Source organism: Harpia harpyja, chromosome 1 (assembly GCF_026419915.1).
Source record: "Harpia harpyja isolate bHarHar1 chromosome 1, bHarHar1 primary haplotype, whole genome shotgun sequence".
NCBI classification, from domain to species: domain Eukaryota; kingdom Metazoa; phylum Chordata; class Aves; order Accipitriformes; family Accipitridae; genus Harpia; species Harpia harpyja.
The window spans coordinates 78,466,533-78,481,600 of record NC_068940.1 but is presented as its reverse complement, the minus strand read 5'-3'; the positions used below and the strand labels follow the sequence as shown (position 1 = coordinate 78,481,600).

The 15,068-nt window shown below is 36.9% G+C and overlaps 1 protein-coding gene across 1 annotated transcript in view; it reads right to left on the bottom strand.

The window, feature by feature from the left end:
• Positions 1-15,068, bottom strand: part of THSD7A (thrombospondin type 1 domain containing 7A) — a 290,245-nt gene that overhangs the window by 170,813 nt on the left and 104,364 nt on the right. The window lies entirely within an intron of this gene.

Below are 15,068 nucleotides of genomic sequence, written 5' to 3'. Positions count from 1 at the left end.
TCTCTGTCAGAAAAGACTGGCTTTACAGTTCTGCTCTCAAGAAATGTCATGCATGGTGGAATGAATTATTCCAATCAAGACACTTGCTCTGTGAGAGTGCAACCTTGCAAAGAAGAGCTTGTCTTCATGTTTTCCTTTTATTTTGCTGTACAACAGATAGCAATTCACATTTTTTCCCTTTCTTTTTCTTTTAGTGCAATGCACTTAAAGAGCAGCAAAGAAAGTTCATGTTATCATTAATGTTAAAATATGTCCGAGATCTGAAGGTAAAGCGTTTTTGCTCCTGTGTTTCAGGTATGTCATTTGCAATTTTCTGTAAGGCTAGGCATATGAACAGTAGTTCAGGTGTTTCTGAAGGCAAAATTGTTAACAGAATAGAGAAAATAAAAGGTAAAGTCTGTTTTTTTTTTCCTAAGGAAATTCTAAAATGATCAAACAGTGCTAAATGTAGATAGAATTAACTATATAAAAATAAAAATGAGGGAGGTAAGAATTTTCTATTCTATGTTAATGACTTTTCAAAAGGAAATGTTACTATTAGCAGTCTTCTACATGACATCCACACAACCAGAAAGCACAAATCCTCTCTGAGAAGATAAACATCACAAGAGGACAACACATTATCTACAGCTGGAATTCCAATTAGATGCTCACTTAACATGTTCAAAAAAATGGCTTTTCAATGGTGCGCATCCACATTATGATATCTAATTCTAACCCTCTGATGACAGTTCTCTCTAGGGCAAGTTAATGGGCCAGATACTTTGCTACTTAAACTTGGCACATTAGAACTGACTTTCATGAAGTTAAAGGGATATATGCCATCAGCATCTGACCTGTGTATTTGCTGAATTTAAAACTCAGTTCGTTGTTTGTCTATTTTCAGTTGGATCAGGAGAAAAAAAAGAGTTAGTGGCAGGCTGGTATTTTGGGTTTTGAAATTGGAGGTGTGAAGGTGTTATAGATAAGGAACAAATAATTACTTATGACTTGGAAGTGATTTAAAGCTGCTGCTTTTTTTTTTTTTCCAAACCTTTGGAGGGGGAAGGAGGGCAGCAGAAGCACACCCCAAAACAAGGCAGGACTTCTAGTAAGTATACCAAAACACATAAAGCCTTACCCTTTAGAAACACCCTTCTTCTAAAGTATTAACTAAAATATTCAAAAGACATGCTTTCTACTTACAGAAGTTGAAAAAACCTCTCATCAACTTATTCAATCATTAAAACTGGCCGATAAAACTACAGAAAACAATACAATAGAATTAAAATATTGGGGCACTATTAAGTTGTAAGACTAGCTAAGAACTTGCTTTTCATCTCACCATCACTAGCAGTTTACCATATTTTAAAATGCTAAGATATCAAGCAAAAAAAAGATCACCGAAGTAAAATAGGTGAGTTGTCACTACCAGAAACGGTTACTGGGGGAAAAACTTAGCACTTAAAAAAAATTAATTTAATAATTTTCAATATTCCAAAGTCCACGGTTAACTATAAAGCTTCAGCTACATTTCCTGTAAATGCCTGATTAAAAATCATTCATCATCATCTTCACTGATAATTTGTTAATAAATTATAGAACATATCTTTCTACATATTGTTGAAATCTCTTGATAGGTAGGTGAACTGAACAAAATGAGAATTTATATTACAAGCCCAAATATTACAGGGAATAATTTCCACCAGATGGTTGAAAGCAACTTTTTAAATGCTGGAACTATTAATATTTTACTGTTGGTTTTTGATTAAGATTAACCATCCAGTTTTGAAAACCTATTTCTGTTTCTCTGTACCTGGAACTGAAATAGCATTTACACTCACGATGAATATTTCACAGTTGCTTCTCAGTCTAAAGCATGTCTGCTTATCAAAACCACGTATAATTGTGAATCAAACATCGAGCTGCAACTGTAAACATGCTAATCCAAAATTAAAGGTTCATTAGTCACATAATAGAAGACATGTTGAAGCATTTCATAATGACACAGAATTTCCCTTTTGACTACTTTTGATCTTCAATCTGTTTTGGCCTGAGGTCAGCTGGCAAACAGATACCATAGATTGATTTCTGTGTATGTGTGTTAATGATTCCCCTTTCCATCCTTTTGCTCCAAATCGTCTTAAATTGGCATCGACTATGATGATATTCAGAAAATAGACTTCAGAGAATTGTCCCAGTGGTGGTTATAAATAAAATCTCAGGTTCAAGAGAACAGAATTCTTGATACCACAAGGGATTACTGAAATTGATCCTGATACTATTTAAATATGCATAGTTTAACTGGGTTAATCACCTTTCATTCACAGCATTCCCTTTTGTAAGTATCGATACACTTACTATTTTAGCAAATCCAGATTTTTCTATAAACACTGGATCCAATCTGGCTTCAAAACCAATCACAATTCACTTTGAATGACATCGGCCTAGGAAATTTGAGCCCTAAAAAGGCTGGGCCCTTTCTTTTTTATGATGTAACCACATCAGGCAACATCACATGGTCTGAACATTTATTCATGCAGCACAACAATGCTTAAACAATCACTTAACTTCTGAAAGAGTTTTTTCCACTTATGATGTTAACTCAAAGATCACCAATATAAAAATGACACTTCTCTAGCAATCAGCATGACAGAAAGTCTATAAGGGAGTGCATAAGCAGAACTGGCTGGAATAAAGTTTATTCTTTCTAACAGTCATGAAGAGTTTACACCACAGAACCACTGATTAATATCAAGGGAAGCATGTGGCCCATGCCCAGATACCATAAATCTACACAGACCAAATTATAATCCCTGTGTGAAGCCTTCCCTCAAGCAAAGTACTGCTGCACTTCGCCTCAAGTCAGACAGGTGCTTGGCTGTTGGTGGGCAGTGCTGGGCCCCTTTTCAGTATTACTTTTGCAGCATTTGAAATAAAAAGTGGAATATCTGAGTGTTTGGAAGAATAAGCAGCAAAGCATGTGTGTTCCTCTTATGTCAGCAGGCGATTCCTTCATGTTACAGCAACCTGGTCTACTGGCTGGATGTTTATGAGATACAGGCAGGCAGATTTGATAGGAGATTACCCATCTAAACCTAAAAAAAATCTTCTTAAGTGGCTAACTCCTGCAATTTTTTTCCAGAAGTTGATTCCTCTGTACTGTAATTGAAATAGCAAACAAATGGAACAGAATACCACTGAACTTAAATAGTTGTGATTTAAATCTTGCTTTCTCCTTCAGAGTTAATCAGCTACCTTTTCTCATTTTATATTGAAGTACACAATCTTCAGTATCCCCACATGTATCATATCATTTTTAGATATCCTAATTTCCAGATTCAATCAGCCCAGGCTTATTTACATATTTATTAGGAGAAAGGTTAACACAAACCATTCTGTTCAGATTCTAGTGCAACCTTTTTTGTGTAGCAGCAGTACAAGTCAAGCGCAGCCACTAAGTCACTAATAACCCCCTGAAAGCTTGATTTTTACTGCTCCAGTTTCATATGTTGAAATAAGTACAATGATTAAATTAAATGGAACTTTAAAAATGGGCTTATTATTCTGACTTACCCATGCATAGAAAACCTTTGAATCTATTGTTATAAAGATTATACCAATAAGGGATTGTTACTATCATTGCTCAGAATTTGAGGAACTTCATTCTTCTCCTGTATATGGACCTTGCTCATCCATTTTCATGGACTTCACAAGAAAACAGAATTATGCAGCTGTCACTCAATTTAAATGAAATTAATATATTACTGTCCATAAGAAAAGTGAATGCTCACCTAGGAAGCATTTCCTTTTGTAAAGAGACAAAATGAGATCTGCATGACATTCAAAAAGAAGATTGGAATGATAAGAGAAGGAGTAAAGCATAAAAATATTAGTCTACCTTTCAAAGGAGGTATACAAGTGAAATATTACCATAATATTCAAGTTCAGGTAAAGTGCTGAGTGCTGGACATAACTGCTAAATATTGTAGAATTGGCTCAACATACTGAAAAACATTCAGAAATCACCAAAACAGAATATATATCCCCAAATCTATAGGTTCTGTATGTAACATCTTTAAAACACACTCATTTAAATACATTCTTAGCAGGAAAAGAAACTTCAAAGAAAATGTGGGTTGGAAATGGGCTGGTTAGTGAAGGATGATATAGCAAAACCTGATACAGTTCAACAATTTTTTGCCTCAGTCTTCACAAACCATAATAACAAGGTTTGGGAAGAAGTATGACAGCCAACAGTGGAGAATAACAAGCTAGGAACTACTTAAAGAAATTGGACATATGAAAACCCATAGAAGTACAGAGGATTTCCCTGCGGGTGCTGAAAGCAGGCTGCTGTGCCTTCAATGCCACTGTCTAGGAACTACAAAACTGGAGGACAATGGGAGAAATGCTAACAACTGGGCAGACCCAGGGAGCCACAGGCCGGGCCAGCCCCAGCACAGTCACAGGCAAGCTCAGGAAGCATGTCTTCTGGGAAATCACTGGCAAACACATGCAGGACAATAAGGCGGTATCATGAACGTTCAAAATAGATTTACTAAGGAAAGATTATTCCTTCACATGAGGAGAAAGCAGTGCAATATAACTTGACTTCAAGAAGGCCTTTGATGCTGACTCCCACAGTATTCTCACTAATAAGATGAAGACTGGACAGACTGTTAGATGGTTAGAAAACTGGCTGGGCTGTTAAGCTCAAAGACTGGTAAACAGTAGCCAGAGTTGTAGTTGGTGTTAGTATTAAGCACAGTATCCCAGGGATTGGTGCTGGGGCTCATACTGTTCATACCGCACTGTATTTGCAGATGATACTAAATGAGGAAGGGTGCTCAACACACTGAATCGCAGTTTCAACCCACGAGCACCTTCAGAAACTTGAGGACCACTCAGTATCACCCACCCTTTCTAATTCACCTGAGCATCCTCAGGTGAATAACAACATTCTGTACCTGCAGGGTTCTTTTTACTAAAAAGTATTTAACACAAATTAAATACCGTTTGCATTCGTGCATGGAGAATAGCTGTGGTAGTGTTTACTTCATTATCCAATACTACAGAAATCACAAGATTAGATTCTCTACCTAAAATTAACAACCCAGAACCACTTTGTAATTTCTATTAACAGTTTTCAGCCAATAAAACCTGTTTCCCAGAGCTGCCCCTGATTTACATATGCTTTCAGGTCAACTAAAAGTACTTATATTTCTAGGGAGTGAACTGTTTTATTAGAAAGACTGGTTCTTTTCACATCTTATTTACACTGGTCTGTAGCAAGTGAATTCCGAAGAGGCAGCTAAAATCAAATTTGTAATAGAAATAACCTTCGCTTGTTGTTAGTAAGCCACGTTTGAATTCCACATAGGAAAGGAGGAAAATGATCATAAGAAGTCTACAAACTTTGATGGCATCCTTTTGCAATCACAGCTGAATAGTCATACAGAAAAGACAAGAGACTGACTCAGACCTACTAGAAGAAAGAAGTAATGTGTTGTCCAGTAAGTACGACTATACATTTTATGCATTCTATATAGCAGGCACGCAAACCTTTGCAAGAAGTGGCAAGGAACATCTCAGAAACTGGAGAATTCTATAGTGATCACAGAATTCCTCATTCCAGTCCTATACACACTACTTGTACACTATCAGGTTGGAACTGAGGTTCCCAAACAAGCAATGTCAAAGCAGCAACAGCAGTCCCTTTTTTCAAGGACTAGTTCTGTCATGGACCAAATTCCAGTTAGAAGTGGGAGACAAATCAAGCGCACTCCCAAAGAGCATCATTCAGCTTAGTTTCACTCAAAGGAAAGCAATTTGTGCATAATGATTTACAGTGTGAAGGCAAGCATGGTAAATGGAGATCAACGCATAATTCAGTGCAAAAAAACCATTCCTGTTCTAAATTAAAACACTAACGCAGATGTACCTCTGACATCCTCTAGTATTGTACCTGGCTTACAGGTGTTGCTCTTAAGAAGTAGAGGTGTCTCAAACTAGCAACCTCAAAATTGAAAGGTTAGGAAAGCTTTATCAGACGACAAAGGTAAGATCAAAAATGCCTATAAATGTCTCAGAAAAGTTAAATTTGTCTTATTTAGCTCTCTGTCTTCTGTCCATTTCCCAGCCTTTGCTTGGACTTCTCATTGCAGATGTGGGTCTTTTTCCAAAAGGCGGGGGGGGGGGCGGGGGGAAGCTGGACAGTGCCAACAAAAACTAGGGCTTTAAAAAAAAAACAAAAACAAAACAAAAACACACTCACATTTTCTTTTTCCTTCTAATGAAGGACAAGAGCCAGTTCATGAATTTAATTAACTAAAAGTTCAACAGCAATTAATTTTCTTCACAGAATCACTGTCTGAACTTCCCATTTCCTCCTATGTCCATCCACAGTTGCATATGACATGCCTGTATCCAAAACCCACACCCCTCCCAAAATCAAACCAAGCAACTTAAATCTGGCAACTGAAAGCTCCCTTCAATCTAGGCAAATTTCCTAGCTAGCAGAAAATGCAGAAAATGCATGTTTCAGATTTTAAAAAAACACTTCTACTGTGTCATTTGCACTGGGAGTGACTGCAAAGAGAGCTGAAGGTTGTTATTAATAAGGATCCCCGCTGTTGTTTCAGTCAGTGATTTATCACCTTCACATCTAAGTGGAAGGAGTTCAAGCTGAAGAAAGGAAACAATTCATTCAAGGTGGCATTTCTCCTTCCGTGGTCAGCCACTGGAAAAAAAATAGTGATTTCTACTTACTTAATGACTATCTATAATGGTAGCATGATCCTGTTCATTCATGTTCACAGTAAAACATGCTGCTAGAAACATATTCTTCAAAGAATGCAACTGTCTAATATGGCTGATTGTTTTTCCTCAGTCAAGTGCCCAACTCATTCTAGTAAGTATATTCCATGACTTTCATTTTATAATTTGTACAGTGTTACGGAATTTCATAACTCACATTACTGTTAGAGATTATAACATGTACTGTGACTTAAAATACTAGGATAGCTGTATTTATTTACTAGTTCTGCTCTGATATTACTATGAAAGCTGAACAGTATTTCTATAGCACTGATGGATACATTAGTAATCAGTCATAATGCTAACTGTATAAAGCAATTGAAAGATGAAATTTTAGAGCTTTAAAATGCAATGCTGAACTGAGAAGTAGTACGTTGCCTACTTTTCTAATGAAGTGGAAATAATTAATCTCTCCAAGTATAGCACATGTGGCATCGTATTCCTCTTGAAAATTTTTCATAAATCTTCCAAGTTTTCCACTCAATACCAATCAAATTTGCAAAACTCCCCCTGACAAGTTTTTTTGTTGTCTGCAGATGGTGGCCAACGAAGGGGAAACTCTCCATAGTCACCTAACTGTAATTTGCTCCACTTTTTCTCCCCGTAAAGTTTATTTTCCTGTTAGGATTTCTGGGCATTTCCACAGAAAGTGGATTACAAAGTGAAAGACAAGGTACTGAAAAGGCATAGCTTCTAGAAGGAAGCAAGGAGAATGATTTCTCTTTTCTGCTTACGCCACCCTCCTCCCCTTGCCAGTAGCATTATCCAGAGCACATACTGGTCTCCCTCCCCACCTCAGTTTTATTTTCCACTCAGTTGTGCTTTGTTGGAGTCAGTTGTCTGCAGTAACAAAAGATCATCTTTTGCTGTTACCCAGCATTACACACAAGACTGTTTAGTTCAGACAAAAGGCATACTGATAGCTTCCTAAAATTTTGTTGTCTTAGCTCATTTTCATTGTTTACCAGACAAGTAGAAGATCAGGATGAACTGGAAGACAAAAAACCAAGAGTTTGGTTTTGCCCATTACATTTTGGGTTGGTTTTTTTTGTTTTGAGAGGCAGTTAGAGGAAATATAAAGTCAAAACATGCTAGAGGTGGATGGGAGGGAGCAAGGTTTATCATCAGGGTTGCCACTAAAGCCAGCTCTTGACAACTGTGACTTGGCCTGGCTTTGGTTTTATCTTAAGCAATCAGGAATGCTATGCTTGGTATTGTTTTCTCACTATCATTGTCTTGGATCGTTTTTACTCCACATCATGTTTTATTTATTTTTTAAAGAATGCAGACAGAATGCAAACAGAGATAAAAATTTAGATCTGGCAGCCAAAACCACAACTTTTGTTAAACTGCTGTGAGTTTTTACCCAGAGGGGGAGAAAATTATCAGTGCCATAACTAGTCTAATTGTAACAAGTTTGTCAAGCCTACAGGGAAGCTGATGAAATGTTTTTATTAAAGGGAATAAAATTAAGATGTTACTTAATTTTGCTTGAAAAAAATTTTTCTAGAGGTGGGACTGAGTATTCCTTGAGTCTACATTCAAAATCTCAAACCACATTAATTATTTTGTTCTGAAATGTCTCAGAATTATTTCTTTGACTTTCTGGACAGAGTTATTTCATCAACTACCTTTAGAAATATAAATCAAATTACATTGTGCAAGTAAAGCTGATCTAGAACTTTTTTTACCAGAGTTATTGGACAGAATCAAAAGAGTAAGAATAACAAGGGCTATAGAAAACAAAACCTACTCTAAAGACTAGGACAAAAAAAAAAAAGAGGGGGTATCCTTAGGTTAAAAAAAAAAAAAAAAGATAAATATGGGAAAACAGACTTCACAGAGGAAAAAGTTTGCTTCATGGAAGAAAGTAAAAAACAGTGTCCATGGAGAATCATACAAATAATAAATTTAATTTGCTTTCTGGAAACTTAGCTTAGATATTAGGAAGTGAAAACACTATAAAACAAAAAAGTCATTTTAATAGCAAGATGGTTAACACACTATCAGATTTCCCATGAATTCCATGAAACCTCTGACATAGGTTTAAGATAAATTAGCCTTGCCAAGGCTAAACTAAATGTCCCTTCTAGTCCAATTTTATACAGTGCTATGACTTTGCTTCCTAGAACTACATGTTCGAAGATTAACAAAGAATACATGACAAATGTTAGAATCGCCATCACAATATATTTTTAATAAGCTAGAAGTTAAAATACTGAGCTTTGTGAAACAAAAAAGTCACACCAGCTGAGCTTCCACTGTAGTCTGATAAGACAGCCCCTGTTACTAAGTATTGTAGAGAAGGGTTTGACAATAACAGGCAATCCTATCTGTTCAGCACAATACAAGAGTGATGGCTGACACAAGCCAAAATTCAGACTATCAGAATAAATGATGTGTTGTCACAGTACAGAAGGATATTGAAGGAACAACACAGTGGAAGACAGAATTGACACCTACATACATCTCATTAAAAAGAAAAATTTGATTGAATTCTTGACTAAATATAGCAGATCTTTCAAACTACAAAGCCTGCAGTTAAATTAGTCCTATCTAAAACAAAGAAATGAGAAAGACGTATGACCATACTGAAGAATTGTAACACTGACAGCTGATTAACTACAAGCAAAAGCTAACACACTGGTCAAGAAACCAAAATGTATTAAGCACTGCTGTGTACGTACATATGTGATAAACATAATATGTATAACATAGTATGCATATTTTATATTATACATTTTATATAGTATCATGTGTTTTATATAAAACATATTTATTGTATTGATATGTTATATAATAATGTGTTTTACATTATATTATATTGATAATACATAATATATAACTTATTATTAATATTTGTATGCATACATATATATGTATGCACACATTTTTTTAATGCAGGTCAGGAAGATCTCAGATGCAGAAGAAAACATCTGACTGAATACATGAAACTTGCTTTGACCAACCATAGTGAGAATGAATCCTCTGTTTTCAACTCACAAGGCTACAGTAGGTAAAGCAGGGACTTGAGCCTAGGTTTGCCTTATCTCAGGTACATTATCTACACAATTGAGGTCACATCTGTACTTCAAATATTTATACTCTTAAACTTTATTTGCATTCTGTCAGGTGGCAGACTGTCCGCTCTTATGGTGAGGCCATTTTTTTAGTTTAGGAATATATTGCTAAGACTCGGATCTCAAGGTAGGCCTGCTGTACTGCCTATAAACAGAGAATGTGCTTACCTTTTATTAGTTTGCAGTTGGGGAGACTTATGTTATATCATGTATGAAAATTTGAGCAACTGCTAAAATAGCACTTGGGCTGCTTGAAGATATTGGGAGACCAATGAATTTGGAAGCAAGTTGGTTACAGCAAATTAGAAGTAAAATTTAGATCAGTTATGTAAACAAAATTTAACGCTATATAACCTTAACCTCTGCGTTGGAGTACAAATGCAACTTGCAGTTATACTTTTATATATATACACACACACACATATATATAAAGCTACACAGCACTTATTTACAGAGTATACATACACTGTATTTTTCTTCTTTAAACTCAGTTTAAAATCAGCAGTAAGTAAAATGACCATGGAGTTAAGGAAGACTTTGTGGTTGACAATAACAATGTTTTTCTATTCATACTTTCTCTCAGTTATTAATATATAGAGACAAGGCACTTCAGAACATGGTTTAGTGGGCATGGTTGATCATTGGACTTGATGATCTTGAAGGTCTTTCCCAACCTAAATGATTCTATGATTCTCTGATTCTATATTCCTTGCTTTATTCACTACACTTAAAAACAAATTCTTGTCCATTCTTATCCCACTTTGAAAAAACATCTTTATAAATAAAAAAACATGAGCTACCGCAGATACAACTACTTTGTTATTGTTTGAATTTTGACATTGAAAAAAAATAAATTAACAGAAACTCCCTGAAAACAGGGAAAGGGTTAAATTTAAATTAAGCATATTAATTTTTTTCCAAGGCAATCCTTTAAAGCTGCACAAAATCCCTTTCAACAAGCATTCCAGTTTTTCATTGCAAAGCATCAGAAACCAAAGCACAAATTACCAAATAGCAGATACCCATTTTTTAATTTTCCTACTGACATACTTTTTGCAACAAACAGCAGTATGCAGTGTGTAGTGCAAAAAGAAATATATGCAATAAGGAAGATACTTTAAGGTTTGACTCGACTTTACAAATGAAGAGAGTCAGATGTGCCTTAAAACAGACAGGCAGAGAGAGAGAGACAAAGGTGGGTTAAACAATCCATCATGCTGTTCACATTTCAATTTATTTTCTATATATCAGCACTGACTGGAAACAAGTCACACTAGATGAAAAGCCAGGCAATACTGAGTATACTCAGTGATTAAAGACACCCAGGTTTTGCCAGGTCACAAACTGGCATAAGGATTTACTGCCAATTAATCTTACTGCTTATGTGATGCCAGTGTCCACTGGACTTCTAACTTCATTCTGTACCATTTTATAGCAGTTGCTACAATTGAAAAAAATAAGATCCACAAATATTTCATTCTAAGCTTTAATTTTTACCCAAGTAAGAAATATTTACCTTCAAATCATGAGAGTCTACTGTCAGGCAAAAGAACAATCGATCAAGACCAATGCTTTGCCAATGATATCAACACCAGTCTTTCTGCATTTGCAGGAATGGCAGTTGTACGAGAGTATCACCTATCAAATATGTTAATTTCAAAGTAATTAAAAGGCAACTGAATAACATTACATTCACTCACACAACCAAGGCTAAACAGGCCACCACCTACTGTTTTCTTAGCAGTGAATATAAAATAAGCAAGCTACCGCTAAGTTAGTCTCCATCAAAATAAGAATGTTTTGCATATCAGAGACAATTACATTATGCACACACACTACTGAAAACCAAACAACTAAAAAAAGAACCAACCAACCAACCCCTTAACTCTCAAACACCACTTTTTTTTTAAAAAAAGTAGTAATATAACTGTCAAAGTGTTAACAATTAAAATCTTTGAAATATGCAGAAAAAGAAATTACATTTGTCAACTCTTGATAAAAGTTGACGTTTAAAACCTAAGTACTAGGTTTTACAGTTGTCCACAGTTTTTCTGTGAACAACACAGAAGTTCCAGCATGAATTGCTGGATATTTTAAGTCCCACATTCTTCAAGAATTAAAAAAATCCAACAGCCAAAAAACCCTCATATTTCAATAGTTCTAGTGGATTTTTTAGACAAAGAACTGTAATAGGTATGTAAAAATCACTAGTGTCTTCGAATACTGTCTCTTCAATTATCAGTGTCCAAGAAATCCTGGTCCATTGATACAAGATTATTATGAGCCTTCATATTGTTTTACTTTAGTTTTAGAAAGTACATGTTACAGGTCCAGGGAAAGAAAAAAAAAAGTATTCTATTTGAACATCATTTTCAGAGCAACACTATGGAAGTGAGATGCTAAAGCAAAATGGTCTTCAGCAAGAATCAGCATGAGGAGTGATTAGGAAAAAAACAAAAAAACCCCAAACCAAAACAGCCTAAACCAAACCCCATACCAAAAAAATAAAAAAAACCAAAACCATGAACTAATGCTGAAACATTATTTTTCAGGTAACTACCTGGCTGGACAAATCATTTTTCAGGCTGAAATCATGTCTGTAGAAGTAACTAAGAGTATCCCAGTGGAAAAAAAACCTCTGCTGCTATTGTTGGAGCAGAGTCCACATGCCTCTTCCTTGGCAGAGCTCAGTGGCACTGTACACTGCACAAAGCTAATGCCATTTTCTGACTTTAGAACAGCACAGAAACAAAGAGACAACCTTGTCTCTTCCATGGGTGAGAGTACAAGACATAATGCATAAAATATGTCAGTAGAACAATTTATTCAGAATAAATATTTCAGCCCAGGTTAGCTGTGTATGCATTTCTGAGCAGTTGGTGGCAGTAATTGCCGCTTCCTCTTCCTTATAACCAGCTCAAGGCTTCTCAGCTTGAAAGGAAAAATTCAGCCTCAGCAGTGAAAGCAGAGGTCATGGTATGTGAAAGAAGGTGTACAGTTGGAGGGGAGGGAATAACTTGAGGCATCTAAGCTGCTGGCATATTTACAGATGTGCACACGTACATGATGGGGGAGCTACAAGGTTTGGAGGACTCTAGATGGGTAAAGATTCTATAGGGTGCTGAGTGGGGTAGACGTTCTCAAGGCAATGTTACCCTACAACCAGGAAAAAAAAGCTTTGTTGAGTCTATCTTTGCATTTTTAAATGGCAGTGACTGAAGGAGAATTTCTTATAATATTTTTAGTTGTGCAGAATTTGTTTATAATATTTTTCTGTAATTTAGAGAAGTATCAAAAAACATTAGATACTTTTTCTATTGCTTACAAATTCATAAAATCACAGACCAGTTGCTATTGGAAGAGACTACTGGAGGTCATCTGGTTCAATCCCCCCTGCGCAAGCAGGGCCACCTAGAGCAGGCTGCCCAGGACCATGTCCAGACAGCTTCTGAATGTCTCCAAGGATCGAGACTCCACAACATCTCTGGGCAACCTGTTCCAGTGCTCAGTCACTCTCACAGTAAAAAAGTGTTTCCTGATGCTCAGACGAAACCTCCTGTGTTTCAGTTTGTGCCCATTGCCTCTGGTCCTGGCACTGGGCACCGCTGAAAAGAGCCTGGCTCTGTTGCCTTTGCACCGTCCCTACAGGTATTGGTACACACGGATGAGATTCCCCCTGAGCCTTCTCTTATCTTCCCTTCTGTATTTAGATTAGATATGATATTCTGTCTGTGCTGCTCTGTGTTCATATTTTGTGGAAAATTAAATATTGCAAAGTTTTATCTCAGAGGTTGAGGGCACCACTGAAAAGAGCCTGGCTCCATCATCTTTGAATCCTTCCTTCGGGTATGTATATGAATTAAGATCCTGCCTCAGCCTTCACCTCTCTAGACTAGACAGCCCAGCCCTCTCAGCCTTTCCCCATAGAGGAGATGCTCCAGACCCTTAATCATCTTTGTGACCAGAACTGGACCCAGCATTCCAGATGGGGTCTCACCAGTGCCGAGTAAAGGGGAAGGATCACGTCCCTTGACCTGCTGGCAGCACTCCTGCTAATACAGCCCAGGATACGATCGGCCTTCTTTGTCACAAGGGCACATTGCTGGCTCATGTTCAGCTTGGTGTCCACCGGGACCCCCAGCTCCTTTTCTGCTGAGCTGCTTTCCAGCTGGGTAGCCTCAGCATATATTGGTGCCTGGTGTTGTTCCTCCCCAGGAGGTGCAGGACTTTGCACTTCTCTTTGTTGAACTTCAGGAGGTTCCTGTCATTTCTCCAGCCTGTCGAGGTCCCTCTGGATGGCAGCATGACTGTCTGGCATACCAGCAACTCCCCTCAGTTTGGTGGAGTAAGCAAACTTGCTGAAAGCGCACTCTGCCCCATCGCACAGATCATTAATGAAGACATTAAACAGGACTGGATACAGTATTGACACCTGGGGTATACCACTAGTTATTGGCCTCCAATTATGTGCCACAAGTTGTAATCAGGATAGTAATTTCAGGATCCTTTTTTGCATTATCTATGCAGTTGCACCACAGAATGCCATAGCTGGCATTTTCTGCCAACAGTGTTAGTTCTATATTAAATGACAACATGAAGAAAAAGAACTTCTCTATACTACAGCAAAATAAGGCACATATTACGGGTATCACTTCTATCCAAGACCCACCTAATCCAAGTCAGTATCTCCATGAAGAGAGCTTAAAAGAATTTGCCTCACCATGGTACCTACATCAAAAACCCAAACACATTGGGATGGAGAATTCATCCTTCTTTTCTGTACCTATCAGAGCAAAGCAACTCTCTAGCAGCCTGAGGGGTCAATACACTGCATATTAAATTTTTCATTAGACTTTTTTTTTTAACCCTCCTCATTTTCTCTCTGCTCTTTTTTTGTATCTCCAAATTCCTGTTTTCCTTTGCATCTGACGTTTATCTTTTAGCAATCAAATGCTTCATCTTGTCCCACTTCTGACCCTCTCTCATTGCACACCCATAGTTCCCCTGTCTCCTAGTTCTGCATATATTAAATATTACTGGCTTCACATTACAGTCAAAATTTTGGATATCTGGTTTGGGTCCTCCTGTGATGAAGCAAAAGAGGTCTGTAATTAGACAGATACATACATAAAAAATTTCAAAGCTGAAAGCATAGCATTACATAATGCATTCAGTATTAAGAAGTATTTT